Consider the following 11,780-nt stretch of genomic DNA (forward strand, 5'->3'; position numbering starts at 1 on the left):
TAAGGGCGAGAGTGTTTGGGTTGATGATGGCTTCGCGTTTGTGATGGGCCGGCCAAAAGACTAACATGAAAGTAGCCACCAACCTATACGAGGTTCATGAGGACGCTGGCGAGGATTCGGAGGGAAGAGGAGGGTGGGGTTGCGGGTGGAGGCTGCAACACACGTGGGCGGAGGTGGACGATAGGGAGTTGTTTTGGGCTAGTAAAATGATAGGCAGAGAAAATAGACAACGTCAATCAAGCGATGGCCCAGCTTTGACAGGTCATAGTGGAAGCCACATGTTTGCCATGTTGCAATCTCGCCTAGACCGACACGGGTAGTGGAAAAACAGGTGAAGTGACGTGTGCATGTGTTGCTAGTAATGCATACATCCGCTAAGGTCAGTTTAAGAAGGTACATTTGCATTTGAACACGGGGCTTACTATGCCCTATCACGACTTCCAGATATCCATATAGTATTTTGATTTCATGTGATTATCTATTATTTATCAAATTTATGAGCAAAGTTAAATCACAAAAACAATAAGGCTACATGTAAATAAGGACGGAGCGCGTCATTTTTATGTGCGAGCTACTCCTAGGTACCTATAAGGTAATGATTTGCACTTGCACAAATCCTGAAGCCCGGTCAGATGGTCCTCAAGGTGACCTAGAAATAGGTTTTATTTCTTACTCGTTTATGAAATATCAAGCAGAAAGGAGCCAGGAGGCGTTCTCTAGGGGTGGAGAGGGCCCCCACACGACCTATCCCTAGGCCATGTGCGATCCAAAACACTCTTGTTTGGCTACACTATGAAGATGCAATGCCAATCGTCCACAAAAACACTTGGATATTTTCTCGATTTTTTGTGACAGTGAAGACATAGAGAATAGTACCTCCGCTTCCCGGAGGCTTGATCTGATATGTCGCCTCTGAAAAATGGAATTCACAATCATCATCATCACCAACTCCAAAGCATAAACGTCGATCGTGAGGGCGAGGAACTTGACAGGGAGTGGGAGCACAACAACCATGGGAGAAACATGTTGTTGCACCAAAATGGGTAATGGTGGGGTCTTTTTAGATTGATTGTGGTGAAAAGATCGGAAAGAAAAAATATCGACGGAAGAGTCCACATCCATCTCATCCCATTGTCCATGTAAGTTGTGTCCTCCTCAAAAAAAGTCGTAGCACTTCAATCTTGACATGCGGACGCAGCTCATTAGCCATAGGTTCGTTGTCAAACACAAATACCAACATGGAAATGAACTAAACCTACGCATTGACCATGATAGAATCGCAATTGTCCTTATTGCTGGAGCTTATGGTGACGAAGAGGCCCTCAATCACAGTGCTCTGATCATAACCAAAGTACGCGGGTTGGACAGGCAGACGGGCGTAGAGTAGCCTATCAGTGAAGTGCTGGAGACGTTGATTGACGGCGTATGCATATTATTGTGAACATTGTGAATCATGCTCGTGTATAACAAGGGACTTCATCGTCCGTCTTAGAATCGTGCTTGTGTATAACAAGGGACTCAATGTAAGCTATTATGAAATAAAAAGTCCTATAATGCTAATAGATAACATTGTGAAATGAGTAAACGGCGTATGCATATTATTGTGATTCATGTATCACAGTTAGTGAACGTCAATAAGGTGATCTTACCTCACCGTTTGTGACATGAGAGAGCAAGCACTCTTCCTGTTTGTGATTTGATGATTAACATAAGAAGATAGCAAGAACCTTTCCAAAATTTCTTTTGTGATTTGATGATTAATGTAAGAAGATAGCAAGAACCGCTCAAAAATGAAAAACAAGGAAAAAAGGGAAAAGGAAAAAAGGAAAAAAAATATATTTTTAAGCCCGTCCTATAATGCTAATAGATAACATTGTGAAATGAGTAAACGGCGTATGCAAATTATTGTGATTCATGTATCACAGTTAGTGAACGTCAATAAGGTGATCTTACCTCACCGTTTGTGACATGAGAGAGCAAGCACTCTTCCTGTTTGTGATTTGATGATTAACGTAAGAAGATAGCAAGAACCTTTCCAAAATTTCTTTAAAAAAAATGTTTTTAAGCCCCCGGTGAGGATCGAACTCACGACCTTTCCCTTACGAAGGGAACGCACTACCACTATGCTACGGAGGCTTTGACGACGCTGTATCGTATAGCGAATCTTCATTGAAGTAAGGCTAGAAAAATTAGATGACCACCACATAAAACTATAGTAGTGATCCGGCAACACTGGCAATGCAGTGCACCGAGGACTTGTTCTGGAGTTTGGTTCGTGCTATATATGACACTGAACAAAGGACGAATAACATGACCAAAGTAAACGAAATTTCAGAGGAGCAACAGCAAAACGAAACCAAAGCAAGTGAAAGTTCAGAGATGCGCAACTTCAGACCAGCCGACCAGCTACAACCGATCGCGTGTCGCATGCACATGCATGGCACTAGACACCGCACAGGCACATCTTTATGTTTAGACACTGCCTGCGTGGTGTGTCCAACCGTAAGCGTTACTCATGCAACGGTTGTGAAATTCGATAGCACGGTGAACTTAAAACCTGTAAATTATGGACATAGTGCCAAAATTCAGACAACTACTTACAAAACTGCGCAGATGCGCTGACAAACAGATCAAGAAGCACAACAATGATGGGCATGCCGTTCACTGATTCGGTAAATGACATCCATATATAGTTTGTAGTGAAATATTTAAAACGACATATACTTCCTTCATTTTTAAATATATTTTTTTAGAGGTTTCACTAATGAACTCATATGGTTGTATATGGACATATTTTAGATTATATGTTCACTTATTTTGCTTTGTATGTAGACCCTAGTAAAACTTCTTAAAAGACTTATATTTAAAAACAAAGAGAGTATTTAGGAACCGAGGGAGTACACTACATACATTATGAGAAATTAATGGGGAGCAGCCCTGCCAAGTGCCAAGTGCCCCTCTAGTCAACTATACAATTAGAGCCCACACTAAGAAATCATTAGAGCATCTTTAACACACGTCCAACCCGGCGAGCACAAAATATCTATTTACAACATGCTTATTTTAAAATTTAGCGTACCATCGAGAGCTGAGCGATAGCTCAAAAATTAGACGCGCGCGGGGCACTCCAGCGTAAGCCCAAAAATGAGGCGCTCGGGGTAAAATTCAATACATTTTTATCACATAGGATAAAAACGATACATAAAACATAGTTACATATATAGTCTAGATAGTTAAAAAAAATACAAAGCATAGCATAGATTAAAAAGGCGATACAAAAATTACTCATGATCGTCGTCGTCGGACTCCGACGCGCCGGTGTCTGATTCGTCCGCCGTGATAAAGGCGTCACACCAGTGTTCATCGTTGGAGGACCAAGTCGACGCTTCCTTTAGCTCCATCTGGAAGAGTGCGGCTTGCTTCCGCGTACGCCTATCTGCACGATAGGCGGCTTTCTCTGCCATCTCCGTCCTCCTTAGCGCGAAGAATTAACGCTCGTTGAAGACGTCATGCGGGAACTGTCGGCGCCATGCCTCCATGGCATGCTCGTCCATCTCAGTAATGCTGAGACGACGCTCCCGCCTTCGGTTCCAACGACGGTCCTCGTCGGTGACTACCCGTGGACGAGGCGCAAGGTTCTGCGCCAACTCCATCGTCATCACCTCAAGAAATTTAATCTCCCTTCGAGGCATGTTCAGGCGCCACGCCACCACGTCGAACGCGCGGGCGACTTCCTTGGCGGTGTGGAACGTGCCGAAGCCAAGGCGCATCTCGTCGGATCGGATCTCGGAGTAGAACGTGCCGGAGGGTCGCGCGCGAATGCCGCGGTAGCCAGAAGTTCCACGGCGGTGCGACGACATGTTGGCGCGGCGCGGCGAGGAGAGAAAGGAGGCAGAGGGGCGCGTGGTGAAGCGAGGGAAGGCGCGTGGCGGGATAGGGGCGACTGAGATTCCGTGGAAGTGCGTGCGGCGAGCGTTGCATTTTATAGGTGCGCTGGACGCCACACGTCAAATCTAGTGCGCCCCGTCCGCCTTTTCCATCGCGCGCGCGAGTTTGCCGCTTTTGCTGAAACGCGTGAAACCATCCCCACGCGCTAAAATGAAGTTTTAGCACGCGGGCGCGTTTTTAACACGGTCGTTGAAGATGCTTTTAGTTACTCCCTCCGTTTGTAAATGTAAGACATTTAAAAAAATTAATATGAACTACATACAAAATAAAAATTGAGAAAGTGACCTTTGGTTTGATAAATATGCAAAATGTGGACATAGATATATCAACCTTTGTAAAAAATGATGGGGATCACTTATACAAAAGTTGTTGAAGAAGATTTTTTTATTCAAATTTATAAAATAAAAATGAGTACAAATATACAAAGACTTTTAGAGATGCTTTAAAACATCACATTCGATACAAGTTCTAGGGCCCATGGTGCTATTAGCTACTTCAATTGATATCGTTCGGTGTCGGGCCAAATCAATCGCTGCAGGTCCATTGATTGCACTGCACCGATCAACTCTCCAGCGTACTAGCCATTTCTTTTTTATAATTTTAGCGTACTAGCCATGTACTCCCTTCGTCAGGAAATATTTATTATAAAAATAAATATATTTTAATTTTAGATACGTTCATTGTTATCCATTTATGTGACAACTAATTTTGGACGAAGGGAGTACTACCGGGGAGAGAAATTTGGATTTTTACCACTTTCATTACGTGGCTTCTCAAAATTGCCATTTTCAATATTGGATTCGTAAAATTGCCACTCAGCTTGTTGACTCCTTGATTATCATGCCATTTTGTTTTTTTTATTGATTCCATTTTTCTTTTCTCATTTGTGTGCACGGGACAAGACCAAACTGTCTTTGAGACTGTGTATACGTACTGAATATCTGTATTTGTTTATGGTCTGATATACTCGTTTCTGGTCATCAATAAAAGCAACTGCCGATGCAGCTCGCTGGCGCCATTCGGTTGCTTGCTGCTCGCTCCGCCGACTGCCATCGCTGCTCGCCCCGTCTCCCTTAACACCATGGCTGCTTAGCTCGTCGTCTGCTGAATACAGTCTAGAATCCATGCACGCGGGCATCAGCGGCACGCCGGCACGGGACATTGACAAGATCTGAGACACGCGACGTCTAGACTGCAGCACTCCGCGTCAAGAAGATCGGTGAAACACTTCGCGCCGAGGACATCCGTGAAGCAACACCGACGGTATACTCGGCGGCCGCTATGCTTTCGTCCGCTTCAGTTGTCAACTGAAATTTCGATTTGCATCAGGGGTAGTTTGGTCTTTTCTACTAACTATAAATGGAAAAGGAAAATGAAAATCAATAGAAGGAGGAAAGTGGCATGATTATCAAGGAGCCATCGAGCTGAGTGGCATTTGTGCGAAGCCAATCTTTAAAGTGGCAATTGTGCGAAGCCATGTATTGAAAATGGCAAATATCTAATTTTCTCTACCGGGGACGACCATGTCTCGTTTGACAAGACAGAGCCAGCTCTCGCCTGAAGGAGCTCACTAATTGGTCGGCACAACTAGCGGGCGTAACCCGCCATCTACATAAATGTTTCGGCCGAGAGCACGAGAGGCCATTGCCTCATTTTATTTCTTTTTTTCACACGTTTTGCTCTCATTCTTTAATTTTGTTTATACTTCCAAATATATTATTTTTTAGCAAATGTTAATCATGCATTTGACAAATGTGGAACGTGTATAGAAAAAAATAAATTCATGGATACAAAAAATGTATAATGTGTATGAAAAAAAATAGATATAAAAAGTACAAGTTTTCAAAAATCTTTACCTAATAACAAAGCATGGACTGTTTTTTTACATTTGAACTGCTTCTGGTCATATGTCATCCAAATTATCCTTAAAGTTGGTGAGAATTATCCACCGATGCCATCCGTAAGTGGAAAAAATGATTTATTTTATATTTCAAAATCGCCGCCCTATTCTGATCTTATATTATGTTACAGGCGGACACATGTGCTGGCCGCGCTCTGTTTTTATTTATATTTTAATTTCTCATTTTTTTGTTGTTATTCTCTAAATTCATTTTGTATTTCCAGAAGGATTAAATTTCAAAAATTTATGAGTTTTCAAAATGGGGGAGATATGATAAACAGTCCCTGTTTCCAAACACGTTTTCTCCCCTCCTCCGCCCCGCGGTAATAGGCCGACACATGTGTTGGTCGCCCTCTATTTTTTATTTATATTTTACTTCTCATTTTTGCTTTTGTTTTTCCTTCTCAAAATTCATTTTGTATTTCCAAAAAAACTAATTTCAAAAAGTTATGAGTTTTCAAAAAAGGGGAGAAATGGTAATTGTTTGTGAATTCCAGAACATTCAAATAATCGTAAAATGTTCATGAGTTCAAAAAATTGCTAACCTATAGTAAAAAAATCACGATTTCAAATAAATTTTCATGATTTTAAAAAAGATCCAATATTGAAAGAACATTAAAGAATTTCAAAAACATGTCCATCAGCTTTCAGAAATTGCTCACCAAAATTGAAAAGCATCCGTAAATAATGAACAAACAGTTCTTCCTTCTCTAAATTAATTCCGTATTTCCAAAAAAAACAATTTTAAAAAACTTATGAGTTTTGAAAAAAGGGGAGAAATGACAAACTTTTTGTGAATTCCAGAACATTCAAAAAAATCATAAAATCTGCATGAGTTCCAAAAATTGCTCACATTATAAAACAAATCACGATTTCAAATTTTTTCGTGAAATATTTTTTTCCACTAATTTAAAAAAATGATCCAATATTCAAAACATACTCGGCAATTTGAAAAACATTTCCATCAGCTTTTAGAAAATGTTCATTAAAATTAAAACACATTCGTAAATAATGAATAAAATGAACCGTCGCTTACGTAGGGATTTTATTAGGAGATCGGTAGAGATGGATTATGATTTCATTTAGTCCCCCGCATCAGTAAAAAAAGGGTCTCCATGTTTTGGACAACGGTGAGTTCCAACAAAATTGACACAACTTTTTATAGGTTAGTTTTTGTAATCTATATTAAACTGACTAAATGTGTATTTTATTTCCATACACAACTATGTTTATTCTGGTACCACGTTATTGGTTATGGTAAACACCACTATGCTAGGTCAAGGCGAGATACATCATTCATCGGTCTCTCAGGCAGAATCTGTCAATGTAGTTTGCTCAGCCATAAAATATTTTGTTGTGAAGCATTAGTAAATCATGTCGTGATGAGCATCATATTTTTAGTTTTTGAAATTACTTTTTAAAAGTCCCTTATCTCATCATGACATCGGTCAGATATACTTTCTGAAACGACAGTTTAAAAGTCCTTATCTCATCCTTGCATTCGGTTCATACTTTTTTCAATCTACCACATCTCGATAGTCTGGTAGTTTTTCTCTCGTTGCAATGCACAAGCCTACTTGCTAGTGTTAATCATGTGTTTGGAAACTGTTAAAACTTGTATTTAATAATGTTCCTCACGTATATAACAATGGAAATTGTGTATAGAAAAGGTACAAATGAAAAAAATACCAAAACATGTTAATCATATGCATAAGAAAAATGTACGACACGTACAGAAAAGTTAGACATCAGTACATATATTTGAAAAATGTTCATCATATATATGAATGTTAAACCTGTATTAAAAATGTTTCATCTGTTTCCCAAAAATGTGCAATGTGTATATAAATAATGTACATGGAAATATTTATTGAATAAAATTTAGGCATGTATTTAATAATGTTAATCCTGTATTTGCAAAATATTAAACATGTATTAAAAATGTTCGTGCTGTCTATGGAAAATTGTAAAATTTGTAAAAGACAATTACACATGTGTTCAAATATAGAAATATAAAACTAAAAAGAAAATAAATAAATGACAGAAAACCAAAGAAAAATAGTGGGAAAATGAAAAAAACAAAAAGACCGTACAAAAAAGGAAAGAAAGTAATAAAATGAAGAAATGAGAATGAAACAAAGAAAACCAATGAAAACAAAAGAAAACTAAGTAAAAGCAAAGGAAAAATAATAACCGAAAAAACTAGTGGAAAACAAGAAGTACAATAGAAAATACAAAATAATAAAAAATAAGAACAGGATGAAAGTTTCTTGGTCCTTCCATACAGAATGAACTAATAAATTTGCTCGCTACTGCAATTAGGTCTGAAATCATTAGAAAGGTAAAAGAAGCAAAGTACTTCTCTGTTTTACTTGACTGTACTCCCGATGTAAGCCACCAAGAGGAGATGTCTTTGATAATTAAGTATGTTGACGCATCTTCGAGTTCTTTTTGCATTAAAAATCCTCCTTAGGTTTTTTGGATATGAATGACACCACTGAGCAAGTACTATTTGATGTTCTAAAAAATGAATTGAAAATTCTTGACCTTGATATTGACAATCTGAGAGGGCAGGGATATGATAATGGGTCAAATACGAAATGATGCCATAAAGGGGTACAAAGTAAAGTTTTGAAAATAAATCGGAGAGCTTTTTATTCAGCTTGTGGTTGTCATAGTTTTAATTTCACACTATGTGATATGGCCAAGTCTTGTCGTAAAGCATCCAATTTTTTTGAAATTATCCAATGCATCTACACAACATTTTCTAATTCTACTAAAAGATGGCAAATTCTCAAAGATAACATAACATGAGTGACTCTCAAGTCATTGTCATCTACTCGTTGGGAGAGTCGTGTTGATAGTGTTAACGCTATAAGGATTCAATTACTAGAAATAAGGGAGGCTTTACTACAAGTGGCTGAAAATGATAGAGATCCATCAACAAGTAGTGAGGCTCGGTCTTTGGCAGAAAATGACCTTTGTGACTTTGAATTCTGAGTGTCAATAATTATATGGTATGAAATTGTTGGGGAACGTCGCATGGGAAACAAAAAATTTCCAACGCACACACAATACCTATCATGGTGATGTTCATCTACGAGAGGAGATTTCCGATCTACTTACCCTTGTAGATCGCACAGCGGGAAGCGTTAAGAAACGCGGTTGATGTAGTGGAACGTCCTCACGTCCCTCGATCCGCCCCGCGAACCGTCCCACGGACCGTCCCGCGATCCGTCCCACGAACCGTCCCGCTATCCGTCCCACGATCCGCTCCGATCTAGTGCCGAACGGACGGCACCTCTGCGTTCAGCACACGTACAGCTCGACGATGATCTCGGCCTTCTTGATCCAGCAAGAGAGATGGAGAGGTAGATGAGTTCTCCGACAGCGTGACGGCGCTCCGGAGGTTGGTGGTGATCTTATTCCAACAGGGCTCCGCCCGAGCTTCGTAGAAACGCGATCTAAAGGAAAAACCGTGGAGGTATGTGGTCGGGCTGTCGTGGCAAAGTTGTGTCTCAAAAACCCTCAATGCCTCTAGTATATATAGGAGGGAGGGAGGGGAGGAGGTAGCCTCAAACCCTCAAGGTTTGGTCGAAATTGGAGGTGGAGGAGTCCTACTCCAATCCTACTTGGAGTAGGATTCCACCTTCCCACTTGGAAACTCTTTCCACCTTGTGTTTTTTCCTTCTCAAACCTTATGGGCCTTAGTGGGAACTTATTCCAGACCACTAGGGGCTGGTTTATCTCTTCCCATAGCCCATGAGACCCCTTGGGGCGTGACACCCCTCCCGATGGTCCCCGGCACCCCTCCTGACACTCCCGGTACACTACCGATGAGCCCGAAACTTTTCCGGTGACCAAAACAGGACTTCCTATATATCAATCTTTACCTCCGGACCATTCCAGAGCTCCTCGTGACGTCCTAGATCTCATCCGGGACTATGAAGAACTTTCGGTTACCAACACCTATAACTCAACTATACTGAAACGTCACCGAACCTTAAGTGTGCAGACCCTGCGGGTTCGAGAACTATGTAGACATGACCCGAGAGACTCCTCGGTCAATATCCAATAGCAGGACCTGGATGCCCATATTGGATCCTACATATTCTCCGAAGATCTTATCGGTTGAACCTCAGTGTCAAGGATTCATATAATCCCGTATGTCATTCACTCTGTCTTTCGGTATGTTACTTGCCCGAGATTCGATCGTCGGTATCCGCATACCTCTTTCAATCTCGTTTACCGGCAAGTCTCTTTACTCGTTCCGTAATACAAGATCCCATGACATACACTAAGTCACATTGCTTGCAAGGTTTGTGTGTGATGTTGTATTACCGAGTGGGCCCTGAGATACCTCTCCGTCACACGGAGTGACAAATCCCAGTCTTGATCCATACTAACTCAACGGACACCTTCAGAGATACATGTAGAGCATCTTTATAGTCACCCAGTTAAGTTGTGATGTTTGATACACACAAGGTATTCCTCCGGTGCCAATGAGTTATATGATCTCATGGTCATAGGAACAAATACTTGACACGCAGAAAACTATAGCAATAAAACAACACGATCAATATGCTACGTTCATAGTTTGGGTCTTGTCCATCACATGATTCTCCTAGTGATGTGATCCCGTTATCAAGTAACAACTCTTGCCTATGGTCAAGAAACCTTGACCATCTTTGATCAACGAGCTAGTCAACTAGAGGCTTACTAGGGACAGTGTTTTGTTTATGTATCCACACAAGTATTGTGGTTCCAATCAATACAATTATAGCATGGATAATAAACGATTATCATGAACAAAGAAATATAATAATAACTAATTTATTATTGTCTCTAGGCCATATTTCCAACAGTCTCCCACTTGCCCTAGAGTCAATAATCTAGTCCACATCACTATGTGATTCTAACGAATCCAACACCCTTACAGTTCTCGGGTTTGATCACGTCTTGCTTGTGAGAGAGGTTTTAGTCGACGGTTCTGAACCCTTTCAGATCCGAGTGAGCTTTACAAATCTTTATGTCATCTTTATAGATGCTGCTACTACGTGCTATTCGGAAATACTCCAAATATCTACTCTACTATACGAATTCATTTCACTACTCATAGTTATTCGGATTAGTGTCAAAGCTTGCATCAACGTAACCCTTTACGACGAACTCTTTAACCACCTCCATAATCGAGAAAAAATTACTTAGTCCATTAGTTACTAAGGATAACTTTGACCGCTGATCAGTGATTCAATCCTGGATCACTCTGTGTACCTCTTAACAGACTTGTAGCAAGGCACACATCAGGTGCGGTACTCAGCATGGCATACTTTAGAGTCTACTGCCAAGGCATAGAAGACGACCTTCGTCTATTCTCTTTATTCTGCCGTGGTCGGGTTTTGAGTCTTACTCAAATTCACACCTTACAACACAACCAAGAACTCCTTCTTTGTTGATCTTTTTTGAACTCCTTCAAAAACTTGTCAAGGTATGCATCTTGTTGAAACTTCTATTAAGCGTTTCGATCTATCTCCATAGATCAGGATGCTCAACGTTCAAGTAGTGCAATCCAGGTATTCCTTTGAAAAACTCCTTCCAAACAACCTTTTATGCTTTACAGAAATTCTACATTACTTCTGTTCCACAATATGTCAACCACATATACTTATCAGAAATTCTATAGTGCTCCCACTCACTTCTTTGGAAATACAAGTTTCTCATAAACCTTGTACAAACCCAAAAGCTTTGATCATCTCATCAAAGCGTATATTCCAACTCCGAGATTCTTGCACCAGTTCATGAAAGGATCACTGGAGCTTGCACACTTGTTAGTATTCTTAGGATCGACAAAACATTCTGATTGTATCACATACAATCTTTCCTCGAGGAAACCTGTCGAGGAAACAATGTTTTGACTTCCTATGTGCAATAT

The 11,780-nt window shown here is 40.4% G+C and overlaps 1 non-coding gene and 1 pseudogene across 1 annotated transcript; both read right to left on the bottom strand.

The window, feature by feature from the left end:
• Positions 1-2,064: 2,064 nt before the first annotated feature.
• On the bottom strand, positions 2,065-2,136 carry TRNAT-CGU. The gene has a single exon. It is a non-coding gene; the product is annotated as a tRNA-Thr (tRNA).
• Positions 2,137-3,281: 1,145 nt separating this feature from the next.
• On the bottom strand, positions 3,282-3,860 carry LOC123401169 (annotated as a pseudogene).
• Positions 3,861-11,780: the final 7,920 nt, after the last annotated feature.

The sequence above is a fragment of the Hordeum vulgare genome, chromosome 1H (genome assembly GCF_904849725.1).
Source record: "Hordeum vulgare subsp. vulgare chromosome 1H, MorexV3_pseudomolecules_assembly, whole genome shotgun sequence".
NCBI classification, from domain to species: domain Eukaryota; kingdom Viridiplantae; phylum Streptophyta; class Magnoliopsida; order Poales; family Poaceae; genus Hordeum; species Hordeum vulgare.